General features: G+C 47.3%; 1 protein-coding gene across 2 annotated transcripts in view; it reads right to left on the bottom strand.

The window, feature by feature from the left end:
* Positions 1 to 13,142, bottom strand: part of FRRS1 (ferric chelate reductase 1) — a 51,554-nt gene extending 38,412 nt beyond the window's left edge. Inside the window, exon 1 of one of the 2 annotated variants that reach the window (XM_066353488.1) lies at positions 13,058 to 13,142. The gene's annotated coding sequence lies outside the window, so the exon portion shown is untranslated. Of the gene's footprint in view, positions 1 to 12,252; positions 12,359 to 13,057 lie in introns of those variants that run through there. The other variant, XM_066353490.1, reaches the window with a different exon arrangement.
* Between the last annotated feature and the right edge of the window lie 8,809 nt (positions 13,143 to 21,951).

The raw sequence follows: 21,951 nt of genomic DNA, 5'->3' as shown, positions 1-21,951 counted from the left end.
ATCCAGCCCTTCTGAAAATAATCTATAGCAGAAGAGAAACGTGAGGTTTCCCTGCAGACTCCAGGGAATAGCCTAATCTTGGAAATGTTAGTGACTATAGGAAGCAATAGTTGAGAAAACAACTGCTAGCCTTGGCCGGGTAGCTCAGTTGGTTAGAGTATCATCATCCCGATATGCCAAGGTTGCAGGTTTGATCCCCCGTCAGGACACAAACAAAATCAACCAAGGAATGCATAAATAAGTGGAACAATATATCAGTCTCTCTCTCTCTCTCTCTCTCCTTCTCCCTTCCTCTCTCTCTCTCTAAAATCAATTAATAAAAGAAGAAGGAAGGAAAGAAGGGAGGGAGGGAGGGAGGGAGGGAGGGAGGGAGGGAAGAAGGGAAGAAAAAAAGAGAGTAACTGCTAAGGAGCGGAGCCCTTGGGAGGGTTTCTGTCTCAGACATGGCTTTCAGATCCTTCTGTTGGGGGCAGACCTGCTTTTGGGACCAGGCAAGATTAACCAGAGAAGATCAAAGTCACAGTCTTTACCATGGGACTTTGGCCAAGTTACCTTAAAGACTAAACACAGCAACGGGCCACTTGCCTACAGAATAATGGAGTGGGAAGAGTTAGTTCAGTTTTACAAATGTTTACTTGGCCCTGGCTTTGGTCTGGGGAAAGTGGAAACAAGACTTGCTTTCTACTCTCTCTGCTGTGCATTTAGGAGCTGATAGATACATGAATTGACCAGGAATTACAACTGCCCTTTTGCTGTTCCGCTTGGCTGCTTGACCCCACCCTTAATTACTGGACAATCAGCCCTGGGACAAAGGGGTTCCAGGAAGCTGGTCGATCGCCCCAAGGAAGAGTGTTCCAGAAAGCCGAACATACCAGCACACCCTTGCTCGAGGCTATTCCCAACCCTATAAAATTTTGCCTTAGTCTGTTTTTGGGGCCCTTCTTCCTGGAGAAGTGCCCCGGCAGGTCTTTCTCCTCTAATAAAGCTATACATCTGGTGTTCGAGTGCCGTCTCATTCTTACATCTGGTGCAGAAACCCGGGACAGGGGACTAACTGCCTGGACGATCCCTCTTTGCCGTCCAAACGAAGCCTGGACAAGCAATTGTAGGTTGATTGGCCGGCAGTCTAACCCTGTCCTGAACCCCCGCCGGATCAGAAAGGTGAGAAGTTTCTCCTTCCCCTTCCCAGTTGGCTTCTCTTTTCCACAAAATTTTCTCTGGTCGGACGGTTTTCTCTGACATGCCTCACGTTTTGAGGGGTTCGACTTTCAGTCTCAGTAGACTGCACGGAAGACTAGGCGCCTAGCCAAACCTCTCCTCTCTCTCTCTCTCTCTCTCTCTCTCTCTCTCAACTCTCTGACAGGTGGTAATGACCTCTATCAGGGATGACTCCCCCACACGGAGATTCTCTCCTCTTAGGACAGTGACAAAAGGCAGGGACACCCCCTCTTGCTCACCTGTCTCCACTATGGGCTCCTCAGAGTCTAAGCCTTCCGACCAGACCCCTCTAGGATGTCTCATAAAACACCTCACTACATTGGGCCTCTTTGACCTTAAACCAAAAAAACTCATTTTCTTCTGTAACACAGCGTGGCCCCAATACAAATTAGACAATGACTCCCATTGGCCTGAAAATGGGACATTCGATTACAATATCCTAAGAGACCTAAATAATCTTTGCCACTGGACGGGAAAGGCTTCTGAAATCCCTTACGTGCGGGCTTCCTTTTACTTTCGCTCCTGTCCTTAATTTCTGTGCCGCCTGTTCTACACGCAGGCCGTTTTTGGCCAAAGAAACCTCACCTAAAACCTCCGCTCCTAATCTTTCCTTCTCCGCAGACTCCCAACTCTCTCTCCCTCCTGCCTGACCCCCGGGGGCACCCCTTTCTCGGGACCCCTCTCTGGTACCTCTGCAAATCTCTTTCACTTGAGTCTCTTCCCTCCAGAAAGCCCCCTTCCCTCTCTTCACTGAATCTGTTTCTTCTTCACCTGCAAATATCAGTCTCTATCTTTCTCCTCCCCTGATGGCCAGGGGCCCCTCCCTTCTCCTTACAGGCTCTAATCTTTTTAACTCCTCTGACCACATGGCACCACCACCTCCTCCTCCTCCTATGGATTCTGATCCTCTTTCTTTCCATCCAGCTGCTCACACTGTCCATCCGTCTGCTTTCTCTCTTCCTCCCCTCTATGCTGGCAACTACCTGCCATCTCAAAAAACTTAAAAAACCAGAATTGTATATTAAGCTATGTGAGTAAGTAATCTGTCTTGTCTCTTTGTTTGTCAGAAAATATCTATAATATAATTTAATTAAAACAAGTAACGCACACTCATTTAAATTTTTTTTTTTTTTTGTATTTTTCTGAACCTGGAAACGGGGAGAGACAGTCAGACAGACTCCCGCATGCGCCCGACCGGGATCCACCTGGCACGCCCACCAGGGGGCGATGCTCTGCCCACCAGGGGGCGAGGCTCTGCCCCTCCGGGGCGTCGCTCTGTCGCGACCAGAGCCACTCTAGCGCCTGGGGCAGAGGCCAAGGAGCCATCCCCAGCGCCCGGGCCATCTTTGCTCCAATGGAGCCTCGGCTGCGGGAGGGGAAGAGAGAGACAGAGAGGAAGGGGAGGGGGAGGGGTGGAGAAGTAGATGGGCGCCTCTCCTGTGTGCCCTGGCTGGGAATCGAACCTGGGACTTCTGCATGCCAGGCCGACGCTCTACCACTGAGCCAACCAGCCAGGGCCTTAAATTCTTAATTATAACTTATATATAAACTCTTTGTTTAATGTGTAATTGTGTCTGTTTCTAAGGCCTTAAACCAATAATTACCCACCTCTTATATCAAGGCTTACTCATCCCCAAGGACTTTCCTTGCAATACCCCCATCCTTCCTGTTCAAAAATCTTCAGGGGTTTATTGCCTCATACAAGCCTTATACCTAATCAATGAGGTGGTAATTCCCCTCCATCTAGTAGTCCCTAATCTCTACAAGTTACTGTCACACATTCCCTCAAACACCACTCACTTCACGGTCCTAGACCTCAAGAATGCCTTCTTTACCATTCCTCTACACCCTAACTCTTACTTTCTGTTTACCTTTATTTAAACTGACCCGGCCTGACCTGTGGTGGCGCAGTGGATAAAGCGTCAACCTGGAAATGCTGAGGTCGCCGGTTCGAAACCCTGGGCTTGCCTGGTCAAGGCACATATGGGAGTTGATGCTTCCTGCTTCTCCCCCCTTCTCTCTCTCTCTCTCTCCTTTCTAAAATGAATAAAAAATAAATAAATAAATAAATAAGTAAACTGACCCAGACACTAATGCAGCCCAGCAACTTACATAGACTGTCTTACCCCAGGAGATCAAAAACAGCCCATACCTGTTTGGGCAGACACTAGCTCAGGATTTAGCAGCGTGCAATTTCAAAATTAGTACTCTCTTACAATATGCAAATAACCTACTCCTCTGCAGCCCCTCCCTGCCTGCCTGCCTCAAGGAGACACACCGCCACCCTTCTTAACTTCCTCACCATGAAGGGATATCACATCTTCTCTGCTAAGGCTCAACTTCATTCTCAGTCTGTAGTCTATCTGAGCATCGCCTTAACCCCCACCACCTGAGGTCTCACCCTAGATCAAAATCGGACCATCCACAGTCTCCAACCACCTACCATCACATATCAAATCCTTTCTCTCCTCAGTCTAATAGGCTTCTTTAGACACTGGATTCCCAATTTTGCTCTCTTAGTCAAGCCCCTCAGTGAGATCTTCTGAGCATGGCTTTTAAGGTCTATAATGGCCATGGAAGTAACAGAAAAGTCAAATAAGGCCCAAAAGCAGTCAGGAAATACCAGCTTTTGGCATATGCTCTTAAAGGCTACAGTGCCCTAAAGGGCTTCATAGGATTTCATCAGGGCCCTGATCCAGAGTGGAAAGAAAGGTCATTGAACTGAAGCCTGCCAGGCTTCCCGGCCCCACCAGTTGACACACCTGTGCTGTGGAAAGAGGGACATGAGAAGGTAAGCTGCCCCCTTGCTCCATGGAGGAAGGGTTCAGTCTCTTCTAGCCCTGCTCCAGCTACCTGTGACCTGACCTTGCCCAGCATGCTGGGAATTGCCACTGAAGGCCCAAGTACATCATTCATGAGCCTAAGGTATTTCTTCCAAGTAGCAAATAAGCTAATCTCATTTCTTATAAACACAAGGGCCATCTACTATGCCTTGCCTGAATATTTGAGTTTTATTTATCCCTCAAAGATCTCTACTGTGGGTATTGACAGTCCAAGTTTGTTACTTTATTTAATGTATAGTATCTCCTTTATTCCTCTTGTCTCAATGCCCATGCCTATTGTAGGCTGGGACCTGCTGCTAATTCCAGCTAGAAGCAGTGGTCACTAGGACTTAAACTCTAACTGCAAAGTGTAGAAATGTAACCACCCTTCCCCTAAGCACTTGCAGAATTTACAGGTTACTCAGCAAACTGTTCAAAGACTGTCCAAGAGGCGCTTCCAGCATTACCTCACCCAAGGACTGATTTTCACGTGGACAGGTCCACACACCGTAATCCTGACAACTCCCACTGCTACTAAAATAGAAAAACGGCATGCCTTACTCCAACCACAAACCAGAAGCTGGTTGGTCTATGTATGGTGAATATATGAAAAACTAATGACTCTTTTAATCAGACTTTGAGAAAAGGGAAACTAGGGTAAAAATAAAGTCAACTTAATTGTCACTAAAGGTTAAAGATTTTTAAATCAAGAGTTCTGACTAGAAAGGAATTGTATGGTTTTGATAATAGAAGGTATAAGGTATGGAAATACTTTTAAAAGAAAAAGGAAAAGCAAGTTGTTATGAAGGCCAGTTATTTCTGGATAAGAAAATGCATGAAAACTGGTTTATGTAAGTTGTAGAAGGTTTCTGCAGGTAGTAGGAGGTTTGTACAGAGAAAAAAGAATTTGAACAGTCAGAAAACTGGTTTTCAAAGAATGTTTAATTAGTCACCCTAACTAACAATCCTTTATTTTCCCCACATATTGGGCCAACTCTTTCTTCCACCCTGACCATCTGGAGCTCAGAAACTGAGAAACAAAACCGACCCCTTGTCCTTCTATTCTCTATTCACCTCTCAACCTGCCTCATCTAATCATGGACTTTCTACTTGTATGGGACCAACACCTATATGTGTCTCCCTACTAATTGGACAGAAACCTGTACCCTAATCTATCTCACCCCAAATATCAGCCTAATCCCACCCCATGAGCCTCTTTCAATTCCTAGTACACTACCCATCAATCTAAGGACCAAACAAACTGTACAGGTAATTCTACCTCTTCTTATTGCTTTAAAAATCTCTAGAGAAGTAGGTCTAGGGGCAGGGGGACTGGCCACTGCCCTTCCCTCTCTCTCTCTCTCTCTCTCTCTCTCTCTCTCTGAAGCCCAGTGAATTCATAAATATGGAATCAGTAGTTTCACACAAACTGGGTGTCTTGACTATTGCCTTTCATTGGTCCACTCACTCTCCTATTTATTTTTCTAACTTTTGGACCCTGCCTCTTATGTTTGTTCACTAGTTTCTTACAGAACCACATGCAGACCTTCGTCAATCAGAAAATTGAAAAAAATCTACCTAACCCTACACACCTACCCTGAAACCTGCCCTCACGAAACAGAAAAATCTGAAACCCTATAAATACACCCCTACTCCCGACCTTTCTCATGGCTAGGACTCATCAAGCAGGGCATCCAAGTTCTCAGCCTCACTTCTGTATACAACACTTCTCACTGCTTTCTCTGTGTCTTTTTAAACAAGCCTCCCATCACCACAGTTCCTTTACCATACCCACTCAACATCACTAAAATTCAAGACCCTTTTTCTCTTTCTGGAGTTCCTCTCTTCCAAGAAGACCCCACCTCAACCCTCTCAATCGGCCTACCCCATTATGTAGTAAGACTATCCCAATCAAAACTTCTCTAACCAGCCCTAACGGAACTCATTTCTGGTGCAATGGAACCATTCTAAAAACCTTAAACACCTCTCCCCCCCTCCCTTGTGTCCCGGTAATAGTTGTGCCACAACTAACATATTATGGAGAGGAAGAATTTTCAAACCAGCTGAGAACAAGCAGGAATAAACAGGCTGCCTTCCTCCTGGTCCTCCTTGGCCTTACCCTTGCCACCTCTATAGCGGCTATAGGGATAGGCGGGGCTGGCTTAGGCCATAGTATATGGACGACTAACCAACTAAAATCAGACCTAGAACAGGCCCTTGATAATTCAGCCACCTCTCTAGCCTCCCTCCAGAGACAACTGACCTCTCTAGCTCAGGTCGCCCTACAAAACCGGAGAGCTTTACATCTACTAACAGCAGAGAAGGGCGGTACTTGTCTCTTTTTACAGGAACAGTGTTGCTACTACATTAACGAATCTGGCCTGGATGAGAAGAATATCAACTCTCTCCGAAAACTTCAAGAACAAATCCGCAGTGGCTGGGCCGGTACTGACCCCTACTCCGAACAGCAGTGGGAAAACCCCTTGTTCTCCATGTTAGCACCAATTATAGGACCAATCCTAATTCTGTGCCTAATTTTAATGCTTGCCCCCTTCTTTATCAAGTTCATACAGGCCCGGATGAGAGAAATCTCTAGAATTACCTACAATCAAATGCTCCTACACTTCTATTCCCCAATACCCCAAGGAGAACTTCACGAGGGAAATATCAAATAGGTAGGGATGACAGCAGGAAGAAGCCGCCTCTCAGCCCGAGAGGTTCCCTCCTGAATGTTCTCCAAACCCCCTTCCTTTTAACCACACATACTCAGTCCTTCTAAAACTTACACCAACAGTTTCCCTGTCTCTAAAAATCTCCACATGTCCTCCCATTTGAGAGGAACCAGACCAGCACATCTCATGAGGCTCATCCAGAAGACCATGTATCACCATGTCACCCTGTTCAATTGGCACTCGCAGCAAGCAGCTAACAATTATTACCTCGCAAGATTTTTTACTTCCTCACTCAGGTTTTCGAAGACATCGTATGGTTCAGACCTTACAGCACGGAAATTGACGACCTCCTTCACTGGATGAGGGACTTGGTTTAGCAAGGTTCTCTTTTTGAGTTCTCTCCCCAGGAGAAACAATAATTTTCCAATTTTTTCTCCTCTTTCTCCTCGTCACCCCTCACCGTATATTATAAAATTAATAACTGTAACCAGCTGAGAAATGATAGATACATGAATTGACCAGGAATTACAACTGCCCTTTTGCTGTGCCGCTTGGCTGCTTGACCCCACCCTTAATTACTGGACAATCAGCCCTGGGACAAAGGGGTTCCAGGAAGCTGGTCGATCGCCCCAAGGAAGAGTATTCCAGAAAGCCGAACATACTACCAGCACACCCTTGCTCGAGGCTATTCCCAACCCTATAAAATTCTGCCTCAGTCTGTTTTTGGGGCCCTTCTTCCTGGGGAAGTGCCCCGGCAGGTCTTTCTCCTCTAATAAAGCTGTACATCTGACATTCAAGTGCCATCTCATTCTTACAGAAGCCAAACGACATCGGCCAAGTCACTTCATCTGTCTCAGTTTCTTCATTTGCAAATGATAGCATGTGAACCAGATTGAATTCAAGGCCGCCTTGAATCTTAAAATTTCAGGGAAGCAATGTGGCCAAGCACGCTGGGAATTATGAGAGGGAAAAGTATAAGATGGGAAAGGGAAGTGACTAAGAGGCCACCATCTGTCACTCACTAGGAAAATATAACCAACAAGGTCAAAGAGGGAAGTACACAATAGCCACTTCTTTGTTCGCCGGGTCAGATGCCGACCATTCAAGGTGAAGCGCTATTTTCATTCCAATGGCTAATGATGGCTTTCCGGCTAATGATTTCAGGAACAACCATTGTCCAAACGACTGCATTTAATCATTAGCTAACCAAGGCTGACACTGAGTACGCAGTTATGAAAGGGAAGAAGGAGTTGAGTTAGTCGTGGCAACATTAACGCTAACATGCTAGGACGTGGATAATGAGCGATGGGTTATGCAGTCGTCCTTACAACAAGCAGAGAGTGACCTCATTGTAGAGATGAAGAAACAGAGGCCAGGATTGTACAGTAGAGTGTGCATGCTTTCAGGATGAGAACCGAAACCTAACTCCAACATTCACACGCTTTTCACGCGACATCATGGCTCCCTCCTTGGAGAGAGGAGGGTGTGGAGCTTATACGAGCCCACCAAGGATCCACCTTGCACGAGGAACAAGGTGAGTGGGGCCACGTTGTGACACACGTTGGCATCTAAATTAGCCTAGTTCAGAATGTTGAGTCCACGAGTCTGAGAAAACAAGGTAGAGGTTTTTTTCTCCATGGAACCCAAGCTCCCCCAAAAAAATGGAGGTTCAATTCCTAAATTCTGTTTTGTTGTGACCGGTACGTGGTCGTTTCACCCGAACACGGTTGTGGTTGGACAACTGGAATGTTCATCCATTTCTTCCCTCCTCAGTTAATATGTTCAAGCCCCCTAAAATAGTTCAGAAAACGTGCTTCCCGTTTTTCCAGTACTGTGACTTTACCTTCGTGGGAAACTTCCCTATCGAGAATTAAATTGACTCTGATTGCTGAATCTTAAAATTAGAGGGAAACTGAAAACTTGGTCCAGCATGTCTGCGTCCCCAGATAAAAACGTTTCAGACTCCATTTTCACAGCAGGAAGCACGAGGGAAAAGGATTTTTTTTTTTTAATTGACAGTTGAAGTTGTAAGGGCAGAAAAATAATTTTCCTTCTGCCCTTCTAAGTTCTTCTGGCTGGACTAATAATAAGGTGACCAACTTTTTTACAATGAAAAGGAGGACAAAAATAAATGGAATAAAACAGTATCATAAATAAAAGAAACATTTTACTCATTGCAACAATGATATACTATAATACGATAAATGCATAATAAAAACATTTGTAATATTTTATCATTATGCTTACATGCCTATAATTTTTAATAATAATTGTAAGAAAAGGTACTCATTTAGATACAAATACATCACATCACACGCAATGAATCGACTGCATCTATCGAATAAGGACATTTACAGATTAATCTTCCAATATCAAAAAGGAGGACAGCCTGACCAGGCGGTGGAGCAGTGGATAGAGCGTCGGACTGGGATGCCGAGGACCCAAGTTTGAGACCCCGAGGTCGCCAGCTTGAGCGCGGGCTCATCTGGTTTGAGCAAAGCTCATCAACTTGGACCCAAGGTCGCTGGCTCGAGCAAGGGGTTACTCGGTCTACTGAAGGCCCGCAGTCAAGGCACATATAAGAAAGCAATCAATGAACAACTAAGGTGTCACAACAAAAAACTGATGATTGATGCTTCTCATCTCTCTCCGTTCCTGTCTGTCTGTCCCTGTCTATCCCTCTCTCTGACTCTCTCTCTGTCTCTGATTGCTAAAAAAAAAAAAAAAAAAAAAAAAGGAGGACACTTTTCGAGGGAGGACAGAACTTACAAAAGAAGGACTGTCCTCCCTAAAGGAGGACGATTGGTCACCTTACTAATAATCAAATTAACAGGAGAGGGAGGAGGAGAAAGACAGATTGAACTCCAGCACACGTGGGAGAGACTCAGGAACACTAAGGAACTTGGTGTTGGCGGAAGCCATTACCTTAAAGACAAAAGACTTTGGAGGTGGAGAGCCGTTAAGGGAGATTACCAGGAAAAAAAACCAGTAAACGCGGGTGATTGTCATGAAGACTGAAGTACCTGCTTTCACCACCAATCTGGAGCACACCCTTAGAAACTGAGCTTTCCCTAATAAATGTAAATGTGCTTTCCCTGAGGCTCTGTTCAACGTGGTTTTCAGAGCCTGTCCCTTGTCTGCAGTCTCCTAAACTGAACCATCCTAAAACAGGCAATGTCCCAAAAGAGGGATATTTCCGGTTGGCCAACTCCGCTTCCCCCTCAGAAGCTTGTAGTGTTTGATAATTTTTTTTTTTTTATTTTTTTTTTGTATTTTTCTGAAGCTGGAAACGGGGAGAGACAGTCAGACAGACTCCCGCATGCGCCCGACCGGGATCCACCCGGCACGCCCACCAGGGGCGATGCTCTGCCCACCAGGGGGCGATGCTCTGCCCCTCCGGGGCGTCGCTCTGCTGCGACCAGAGCCACTCTAGCGCCTGGGGCAGAGGCCAAGGAGCCATCCCCAGCGCCCGGGCCATCTTTGCTCCAATGGAGCCTTGGCTGCGGGAGGGGAAGAGAGAGACAGAGAGGAAGGAGGGGGTGGGAGTGGAGAAGCAAATGGGCGCTTCTCCTATGTGCCCTGGCCGGGAATCGAACCCGGGTCCCCCCGCACGCCAGGCCGACGCTCTACCGCTGAGCCAACCGGCCAGGGCAGTGTTTGATAATATTAACAGCACCGCACAAGATGCATTTGTGAAGAGTGTAAAGAAATACACTGAATTATTTGTAAGGTGCTCGAGTTCTGTGTTCTTTTTCTATTTTCAGATATTCTGTGTTATTTTGACTGCTTTTGTCTTAATAAATAAAACCTCTATGCCTCTTTTAAGATCCATTTTGTGGACGAAAAAGGGGCCACGTACGAAACCCGGACAAGCTCCGGGGAGGACCTGCATGGTGGCCTTCCAACCTCAGAGACCTTAAGTAGCCACACAGGATGGTCTGAAATGAAAGCTTCCTAACGAAGAGACAGTCATGGAGGGCCTGCATCTTCCCTGACAAAGGTCAGGCTTGACCTTAACTGAGGCTGTCCATGGTCTTTCCGCGTCTACAATGACACGCCTTCGGAATGTCGGAGTCACCTCCTTTATCTGGACCCCTCGGGGCACAACCTCCCACCGGAGCACCAGACCACAGAGCCCCTCACTGTTACCCTGTTCCCTGGGTGACCCGGGAAGCCACGAAACCTCGGTTCCTGCCTTGCTTGAGAGAAAACATGGAATCAAGGGACAAAGTCTAGCAAGCAAAGCAAGTGTTGGTGGGCCGTGCAGGACACCCTCAGGAGGGCCTGCGTGGGCAGCTCACTCGCCAGAATGAGTGCCCCGACTAGGTACAGAATTTAGGTAGTTATGGGCTTTTCTTCCTGGACCTTGCCATTAGCCATTTTTTCTTTCTAGCTTTTTCTTCTGGTGTTGCTATGTGACTGATACCATGTCAGGGAACTGGAGACCACCAGTCTGGGTGTGGCGAGGTAGATCCTGCACTCCTGGAATGCATGGGGGCAATTCATCCCTCCCTCTCCTCTGCCTGTCTGGGCTCGTGTCTACTAACCTCCTACTAACCTAACACCTGCATACCATCTTCACATGCTGTATATGCTATTGACTATCCTGTACCCACCGACCTAAAGGAAGGATGTGTTTCTCCATTCCACCCTTTATCCAATCTCAGAGGCTTGTCCCCCTCTCCTCTCTCCCACCTCCCCCATCTACCACCCCAGGACACCCCCTTGCGCCTCCTCCTTTGATTGTGACATGCAAAATAAACTGCAAGATTGCCATTCTCTGGAGCGTTTTCTCAACCCGTTGAGACTTTGCTTCCTGGCAGTGGTCCACGTGGCTCAAATGAACTCATAAAAATTCCTGACAGGTTTGGACGCTTCTTACACCAACCATTTATTTCCAATGCCACCAACCGCTGTGTCCCATGAGCGAAGGAACAGTGCGGACTTTGAAATCACATAGACTTGGGTTGAACCCAGCAGATCCCCTTCGTGATCTTGGGCAAATTATTTAACCTCAGCTTTCTCATTTCATTCAAGACAGTGAAATTAATATCAATCGCCTTTGTGGAGATTATATAACATCAATGAAACACCCGGCTCAGTGCCCAAGATTTGACCCACTCGGGGAAGGTGAACACATGACACGGTTGTACAGAGATGTGTTGAAGAATTGGGCACCTAAAACCTGTATAATTATGTTAACCAGTGTCACCGCAACAAATTTAATGTAAAGTGAAAAAAATAAAAATTAAAGTGCAACACTACTGACCTCCCCTCCAAAAAAAAAAGATCGACTTGAAATCTCTCCTAAATCCACCAACTTGATGTGACCACTCTCTTCTCAGAACCTTTACACGCTTTGCTTTCTGTTAGTAAAAAAAAAAAAAAAAAAAAATGTGTCCCGTTTTTCTTCCACAACTGAGGACAGATCTTTTGGCAAATTCCCGGAGGCAGCAGGTATGCCCTGCATTGATCCGGTTTCATAAAAGCTAGCAGACCACGTTGAAAAACAGCGCTGGTATAGACCTGGTGAGACTCACCCTTTTACTGTAATAAGCCTAGCTCCTTGTTGGCAATAAACCCACGGGCCACATTGTAGCGTCCCGCCTCCACACTAACTAAATGCACCACTCCAATCTCTCCGCCTTCTTTTTAATCCGGAGGAAAAAGAAAATTTCTGAACTGAAAAGTTGAGCTTTTTAAAGAAATAACTCGTGGTAAATTCGTTTACAAATTGGAAAACCCGCATTGCTCCCTCCCCGGGGGGCAGCGTGACAATACGCAAAGGAGGAATTCAGGGCAGAGGTCACACCTTGTCAGACAGAGGCTCGGGGAATATCTACAGGCACACCAGGAGTGGGGGGGTGGGGGGTGAGCAGGAGCCAAAACTCCTAGATTAAAAGACATGTTGAAACCAAGTAAGGCTGTAAGTAACCCTCATACAGGTAATTCTGTCATTAGGTGTAAATTTAAAAGAGTTCCTATAGTTTAAAATTAAAAACAAACAAACAAACAAACAACAACCTGAAAACCACTCATGCATAAATAAAGCCATTGTTTTTCTGGGATCCCAAACTCGGATCTACTTAGAGCGACCCTTTCCTGGGGATCAAAGCTCATTAAGTCAAAGCCACCAGACACCTTATTAACCTAACTCATTAGTGAGCACTCACTCCTCGGCCCCACACCAGCTCCCAGGACACAGTTTGGTAATGAAGCCTGCGCCCCTGTGTCACCAACAGCCCCCACGCCCACCCTGCTCAACCCAGGACGGCCACCTAGCTGAATTCAATCTTTAAACGTGCTGCAAAGAGCTCTGACACTAGGACGGAAAGAAACACTTACCTTGGGAAGCGAGGCAGCCTGGCCAGCTTCCGGGTGTGTTACAACTTGTATCACATTTCAGCAGCTGGGTGGAGCCGGCTTATCCTGCAACAGGAGGGAGCTTCTCCCAACGAAGCAGCAGAACTTGATTTGCAAGATGAGTGCTGTTTTAGGACCCCGTTTCTGAGAATTAAGCAATCTGCTGAACTCAAAGGCTTTTGTTTTGTTTTGTTTTGTTTTGGCCAACTGGTAATTGGTTTTCCAAGAAAATTATGTTTTCTGTCTTGAACTATAAAATCATGTGAGGGTAGCCTATAGGATGGTAAATCAAACAAAAGCACCTACTTGCAATGAGGTAGGGTTGCCAGTTCAAATAGAAGATGTCTGATTAAATGTGATTTTCAGATTTAAAAAAAAAACAACAAGCATTCTTTAGTGTAAGTGTTATCTTAGGCAATTACTTGGTGCATACTTATACTAACACACGATTCGCTATTTTTCTGAACATCACATTTACACTGGGTGCCTTGCGTTTTTTCTGGCAACTGTATCTAGGAAATAAAAGTAAATAGCACACTGTTTCAATTACTTGTAAAAAGACATAAAAGAATCCGATTGCAAAGAACTGAAGCTCTTGAAAGCGTGAATGATGTAGAGCAAAAGAATTCTTTTATTTTGGAAAATTTACCCTGAATTTTAAGAGTTTTGTTTTCTTTGAAGCCTTTCATCTTGTTTTGCACGAGATTCTTTTGCCAACAACAACAAAAAAAATAGTAGGAAAGAACAGTGTATCTGAAAATGTTAAACAGTTCAGACGATGACTAACATGTGCAGAATGGAAAACAGACGGTCACACGTGCCGTGACCTGTGATCACTGGTTGACCTTCAACACGAGTAAATTCTCTAAAACCATTTTAAGAGGCGACGAGAGCAGGGGGAAAGACAATCACTGGAATCTTTCTCCTTAAGAACTCCTCACCACTAACAAAAGCCCCTTCCTGCAGGATTTCAGAGAGAGACTTTAAACAAAACGGACCCAGAGCTGTCAGTTTGCAACGTGACAACATTATAACTAAGTCAGCTGATCTTTAGTACCTGTCCTGTAGAGCCTCAGGTGGTGACATAACTTTACGCAGTTATAATTAGACCCTTTCCAGGAATAGTCCCCAGCGAGCGGGCACTTTGTAAGCCGAAAGCATGCTAACACGTCCATAAAACAGTTCTCCGAATATGCTCTCATAACCTTTCGTCCTCAAGCATGCTTAGGAAGCAATATGGCACACGGAGGGAACTGAATGGGGAGGCTCAGCACTACCCAGAGTCACCCTCTCTGGGCTTATCACTCCCCCGTAAGGTCCCCAGCTAGACCTCCCCTTATCACTCCCTCCCAGGAGTTCACCTCCCACTGGTTCTTTCTCCATCAGCTACTTGTCAGCAGTCAAGAGGAAACCAAAATAGATTCGATGTTCCCTGGAGCTTGGCCTCTGAGAAGCGACCCTCCTGGATCCCACGCTCAGGCCTCTGAATGAGCCATTCTCAAACATTTTGATTTCAGGATCCCTTCCTGACTCTTAAAAATTATTGTGAACCCGCCTCCCCCACTCCAAAAAAAAAAAGATGTTTGTTTCTGTGGGTAATATCTACCAATATCTATCGTATTAAATATTAAAACCGAGAAATAGTTTACTACTTGTTCACAAATTCACTTTTAAATGAAAACTGAACTCACGGCATGTTAACATAATATTTCTTACTGTTGCTTTTGTGATTGTTTTCAAACATAAGAATTTAGTGAGACGAAGAGCATCGTTTAAACTTTTGCAAATCTCTTTATTGCCCGGCTTACTATAAGGCACCTGAATTCCCATATCCGCTTCCTTATTCAGGCTGCCAGGATGCCATATGACATGTGCAGCCCCGAGGATAAACCCCAGTGTGTACGCACAAGAGAATGAAAATGAATAAGTCAATTGGACTTTAGCAAGAACAATATTACCGTCTGTGGAGCACCCTGCCCGAGCACCTGTATTGTCCTAAGCCTCCCAATGACTCCACTACAGTTGGACATTCTATGGCTGAGAAGGCGAAGGATGTGTGTGGCTCAGTTCACTGCCCAAAGTCAGGGGAAAAAAAAGTGGCAGACAAGGTTCTAAGCCAGATGGACCAACCCTCCCAACCGTACTTCACTGCCAAGTCTGAATGAGGTCTAACGGTCCAGACTCACCAACTTCCCTTCCCTGTCACACTCAGCATCGCATCAAAGAATGGAGAAGGCCTGACCTGTGGTGGCGCAGTGGATAAAGCGTCGGCCTGGAAATGCTGAGGTTTCCGGTTCGAAACCCTGGGCTTGCCTGGTCAAGGCACATATGGGAGTTGATGCTTCCAGCTCCTCCCCACCTTCTCTCTCTGTCTCTCTCTCCTCTCTCTCTCCTCTCTAAAATGAATAAATAAAATAAAATAAAAAATTAAAAAAAAAATCCTCAAGGGTTGTAACCGTTACAACTCTGTAAAAAAAAAAAAAAAAAAAAAAAAAAGAATGGAGAAGACCCTGCTTCAACTCAGGAAGTCCCAACCCAACATCAACCATGGACTCCTCCTCACGGGGCCTTTCATTAGGCCCACGGCCTCCAGAGAGCCGTCTGTCCCCCCGTCTCCATGGCTGTCATCCCGGCCTGTGTCCTCCCCACTTCTCGGCTGGACTGCAGCCGCCCTCTGCGGAGCGCCTCCAGTCTCCCGCCCACCGGATGAACAAAGATCAGTATTGAATAAATGGCGGTTAAAAGAAAGGAAAGAAAAACCAAAGTTGTAAGGGTGGCTTTGTAGATTAAAGACCCCATCCTTCCAGGGCTGTAAATAATAAGTTGTTCCAAAGTCATCCATAGACTTGTAACCAAGCTCTGTTCACAGAACCCACGTATCACGTGTTCTTGGACAACGCCATCGCCCGCAGCAGGTAGATCAGGGGTAGCAGCTGTCTTCCTGTTTCTCTCACCCAGCAGTTCAAGGTCACTTCGCATAACACCCCCCCTAACCACAGCCTGTTCCCTACGGTACTCTCCACAGAGCACACAGAGCGTGACTTCCCTACGATGACGGACCCTGAGGGAAATCTGCACTCTACCCAGAGCCCTGGGCTAGAGTCACCTGTGTCGTCACAAAGGCAGGTAACACAGCTAAAGAGCCCTGGTGTTGACTTGTCCAGTCGAAATTTATCTCTCCTTAAATACTTCATATTTTCACCGTAATTTGGAGGTGATCTGAGTTCGTTTGCTCTGGTGTAAATACCCAGGGGCCTTCTGTGACTTTCCCAGGGGCGTGGCGCTTTGTTGTGACACACGGTTTGGCTCATTGCAGCAGGAATTCGCACTCCTGACCTCGGCTGGCTGTTAAATGCTAGAGGCCCTCCTCTCCCCACTCATCCTGACGGTCAGAAAAACACCACCACCTGTCTCCCATGCCGTGGTGGAGAACAGAAATCATGCCTCGGTCCACCGTGTACGGCTGCGATCAGAAAACAGATGCCGGCTCCCAGTGAAATGCAGTGTTTTGCTTTCAAGAAAAATGTCAAAGGGGGAGGGGGAAGGGGAAGGGGAGGGGTACAAAGAAAACTAGATAGAAGGTGAAGGAGGACAATCTCTCTTTGGGTGATGGGTATGCAACAGAATTGAAGGACAAGATAACCTGGACATGTTTTCTTTGAATATATGTACCCTGATTTATTGATGTCACCCCATTAAAATAAAATTTTATTTATAAAAAAAAAGAAAGAAAAATGCCAAGAGGGAGAAGACCCGGAGCACCGCCCTACCTGGTAGGGACCAGACCTGCCTCTTCACAGTGATAGATCCTCGGCTTCGGATGACCCGACAAGGCCAGGGAGGGCAGTGGGCAGAGCGCTGCATCGCCCTGACAGATCACGTCCCCTCTGTTTCTGTTACCGTGAGGGTGAAAAGGAGAGGTAGGTTCCCTCGGGTCTCATGCCACATCCCGAGTGCAGGGGTCTGACGGCCAGAAGAACCCTAGACTTGTAGAATAAGAGGCCACTTTTGTACCAGAAAGGAATTATCCCAACAACTATTCTGTCAAGCACCTACTATGTGACAAATACCGTGCTGGGCACTAACTTATAATTGTAAAAAGTGGCTCATATCTCCTCTAGTATATTGTAATATCTTAGGTGGAAGATAGATAGATAGATGATAGATGATAGATAGATAGATGATAGAGAAAATAAGAGCTTTATACTGAAGAGAAACTATATTCTCCACAGTCAGAATGAGAAATAATAGATTTATCAGTTGAATAAAATATCATTGGTTTCTTTGACACACAAAACGTTAGTCGGGGTAACCTGTCTAGTAAAAGCCGGCAGCTCATTTAACCATTTTTGCCTGAACCCTTTTCCCCCACTGGGTCAGCCTTCGAGCTGTGGAATGTCAGGGTGGACCGAAAGAGCAGTAGCTAAGCCCAGGTCCTAGCCCCGGGGACCCTGGCTCGGCGGGGCGGAGGGACTCTAATGCAGTGACCAGTGTGACGCTGGGCGACGCGCTCACCGTGGGAGAGTTTGTACGGAGGCTGCGGAGCGCAAGGGAGCGCCACGCGGCCGCGTGCCCGGGTTCTCACGGAGGAGCGAGACGTGTTGCAGCAGATAGGACGGACAGCGCATCCCAGGCAGGAAAAAATAATAATAACAAACGAGGCTGCAGACACCCCTCTTTTCACAAACCAGTGTCAGGAGCCAAAGCCTTCAGTGGCATGAGACCCCAATGCGAAGGCTGGAGCTGAGACCCTGCGGCGGCGTCTACGGGGCGAGCAAGCCCCACCTGGGTCCTAATGCAGTTCCAAGGGGGTGGCCCGAGGTCAGGACCCCCCCCCCGAGAACCACGAGGAACAGGAGCGGGGGTGACGGAAATGGCAGTGCTGACGAGAGGAGTCTGGAACGGGATGCAGACACATCAACGACTTTTTACGCAAGGCTGGGCTGGCCAGGACAAGTCAGGGCCTCCTACTGGGCAACATGCAACGCACCCCATCGCCTCCCCACGGGCCGCCAGACTCGCCGGAAGGTGCCCATCTCGCCACCTCCGCCTTCTTCCACCGGTTGGAAGCGAGTCGCGGGCCCCACCCACACTCAGGGTGTAGGGGTTGCACAAGGCCTGCGTATAAGGAAACAGAGATCATCGGCGACCATTTTTGGGCCCCTCTGCCTCGAACTAATTCATCAAAGACTAGAGTTACCAGGGTGCGGTGTAGGAGAGAAAAGTGTTTAACTGTGGAGCCTCCCTGGGAGTCTGAAAGCACAGGGAACTCAGACAAACTGGAGACAGACAAACTGAGGCGGAAGGGCTCCCAAACAAACTTGCAATGCTTTGTTCTTTTGGCTTGGGACCTGCCTTAACAGGAAACTCTCTGAGTCTGCGTTCAGTCATTGTGTGGATCCACCTGGCGGAAACTTTCTGAGACTGCCTTCAGTCATTGTGTGGATCCACCTGGTGGCAGCAGAGGCCAGGAAATTCTAAGTACGATGTCCAACTGAGGATACAGAATATTGATCTTCCTATGTGGCCCCCTGCGTTTTAATCTGTCTGATCATTGGAACAAGAGAGAGGACGCTGGTATATTTCTACTCACTCCCCATAAAAGCATTACCCCTAAAGAGTGAGGACCCACACAGTTCGCTGCATTCCTCCCACAATTCCTAAGGACAGTCGTTAAGGGTCTTAGGTAGAGGGAAGCCTTCTCTCATCAAGTTCAAGCAGCCAAATGTTTCAGAGTTACATTAAATTAAAACAGCGCCACACTTGGTCTGGTGTCAAGCCAGTCTAATTCAGAGCTGACACAATTGGGGAAATCCCAGGGTGGAGAGAAAGTATCGGATAAAAAGGGGAATATATATTACTTCTAAACACAAGAGATATTAAGGAGAAAGGCTTAGTGTCATATATGCACGTCTACACATGCACACTCATATATCCCCATACGTACTGCATGGAAATTCAGAGTTAGCATGACCCAGAGCAGATACGTCTGACGCGAACAAAACAGGAATATTGTGTTTGGATTAGAATGTCCCCAGGAAAGTTTTATTACCAGGGAAGTTTTACTATCTGTGTTTTATGCATAAACTCAGAGATATTAACAAGACCCTTCTGATTAGTCTACATTTTCTCAGGACTCCGCACCCAGAGAGGTGGCATCTGGCACTGATGGGCTGTGCTTCATCTTGAGATGTCCGACCGAGAAAGTTTGGTTTGTAACAACGAACACACCTCCTCTGTTTATGTTCTTCTTTTAGGTCACAGCATGTTCTCTGTCATTGCCAGATGTGACAAGTGCCTTATCCAACCTGGACAGCCGTGTCTGGTTTTACAGACAGTTCGGTGGTACTAGTCAGCTGGTCAGTTTTTTCTGTCCAAAGGGGTGGACACAATTTCCCCTGGGTCACGCAGCTAAAAAACCAAATACATTAGAGTCGCGGCCGGCACGGTCACCCCATATTTATCGCAGGCTGTGCATGGGTATTGGGGGCAACAGCTGTTCGATAAGCGGTCTGCCGTCTCTCCTGTCCCGAGCACGAACCGTGGGGTCGTCCTGCCTACGGCCAGTCCCTCCACTTAGACACCAGCCCCTCTCCCTCCCCCTCCCTCACTCGAGGTCATTCCTCCAGCAGTTCTCCTGGGCGGACTTTTCTGTTGACCCCTCCAGATCCGTTTTCCACCCCCTCCTATCTGACCCTTTGCCAGGGAGTCTGACCTGAATCACTGGGCTCCCCTGCCCTCTGGCTGCCAGACCCGTTTGGACCATGGGAAGGACGGGGATGTGTGGGAAGGAGGAAAGGGAAGGAGGGAGCTCCTTGTTCAGCCCCTTCTCCGTGGGCCGGCTCAGTCCCTCTGCCCAGTGCCTCGGTGGGTCTCTCCACACAGCTCTGCTCTCTTCCTCCGGTTCCTGTCCCCTGTCCTTCCTGCCAAGCAGCGGTATTGATGCCAATCTGTCACTAACCCCAGGGTGCCATGCTCTCCCTACGCTTTCCTCACACCCTGACCACGCTTCTGTGTAACAAACAGTCCTTTCAAACCTCTCTGCCAGTGATCCAACCGGTGGGCACCCCCTGCTCCTCCCCAGCACCTTCTTCTCTCCTGTGTCACCAGTTTTCACCTCCCTACGGAGTCCCACTGTAATGGGGAATGGACGCGCTCTATTACTAAGGTTAGTCTGACAGTCGGGGTCCTCGTCTCCTCTCTGACCGTCTCTCCTGTTTGGCTCAGGTCACATCGGCTGTTCAAACACATCTGGTGCGCTCCTGCCTCGGGACTTTGTCCTGACCAGTGACGATAAGTACACGAGGGTTCCAGGAAAAACGCACGGAGGGCTTCGGGGGACTGGACCAGAACTGCCCCTAACGGAGGTCTGTGCATCTCTCTGCCCTGCGGCGCGAAAGGGGGCTGTTTCCACCCACACTGTACAGGCCAGCCTCAGTTACGTTTATTAAACACAAGGGTTGGAAAAGAAGGTTTCTTGGGGTGCTGAACACCCAACACAATATACAGATGATGTATCAAAGAATTGTGCACCTGAAGCCTATCTAATAGAATGAACCAATGTCCCTCCCCTCCCCCCAATAAATTCAATTAAGAGAGAAAGAATGAGTGTGGGAACATTTCACAGCTGAAAGGCAGTGGGGCAGGCAGGGTGCTTTGACACACCCTCAGGCGGCCTCCACCATTTGACACAGCTGTCCGCTGAAATCTGCCAACAGGACAGTTAAAAATAGAGGGTGATCCTCCTCAAGGGGTTGCATGATTCGTATCGCCTTCCACATTTATTTCTCTAGATCAGTCGTCTCCGAACGCTTTTGCTTGTGAGCCCTTAAAAGAAATTCGAAAGGTACATATACACTGCTCACAAAAATGAAGGGATATTTTATCGTTTCCTATTCATTTTGAAATATCCCCTCATTTTTGTGAACAGTATTATGTATGCACCCTTCATGAAATTTTTTAAAGCTGACAACCTAATATTTTCTAATATGCTTAGAAGGTCCTTTACCCACGGGTTAATATTACTTGACTGATAGAATGGGTCGGGGGGGGGGGGGGTGCTTCTTGCCAGGGCAAGCCTGAGACGCTCCAGCCCTTTGATTGGCAGCTGGGGCTGCGGCACCAGGGCCAGCTCCACGGGGTCCACCTTGACCTCCCTGGCACCGCCCCCCCCCCCAGCATTGACCCGGACATGACGTCCTCAGAGTAAGGCACTGTTTGACAATAGCGAGCCTGTGGAAGGAGGAAGGAGTCACACAATAGTCACCACTCCAAACGTGCCACAGTATCGAGCCGGGAACGGCCCAGCAAGGGTCAGATCGCCCCTTCCCTAAGGTCACACCTCAGCCCCAGCGGACGCTAACACAACACAGGGGAAACCCGTGGCCAGGAGGTGTGCCATGAGGAGAGCTTTCTCCAGCACCGATATTTCTCTATCGTCCCTCTGACATTTTCATACTCCCGGGTGATGCATCGTGGGAGAGCTGGGATTGATAAGAGTTATTCCTTTCTTGTGAAAAGGGGGGGGGGGGACACGGTCACGGTCACTGAAAGATTTCAGAAAAGAGGAGGGGAGAAACAGCATGACTATGTCCTCTGGGTGCTAGAGGTATTATTCCCTGAACCTGTACGCTTCACCAGTTCAAACCAACCATAGTCAAATGTTCTGATCTTTAACTAATATGTTGTCTGCTTAATCTCTCATGAAGTAGGAGAGACATTCCACTGTAGCTGAGGCTCTGTAACAGTCTCCCTGCACTTCTGTCCATGTTTGTTTCAGAAATATTGACTCTATTTTCTTAGGCTTATACAAGCTTATATATTACTGGTGAACTGAATCTTTTTCTAGCATGTATTCCACTGTATTTAAATCGCTG

The sequence above is a fragment of the Saccopteryx leptura genome, chromosome 11, assembly GCF_036850995.1.
Source record: "Saccopteryx leptura isolate mSacLep1 chromosome 11, mSacLep1_pri_phased_curated, whole genome shotgun sequence".
NCBI classification, from domain to species: Eukaryota; Metazoa; Chordata; class Mammalia; order Chiroptera; family Emballonuridae; genus Saccopteryx; species Saccopteryx leptura.
This window is presented reverse-complemented; position numbering and strand designations above follow the sequence as displayed.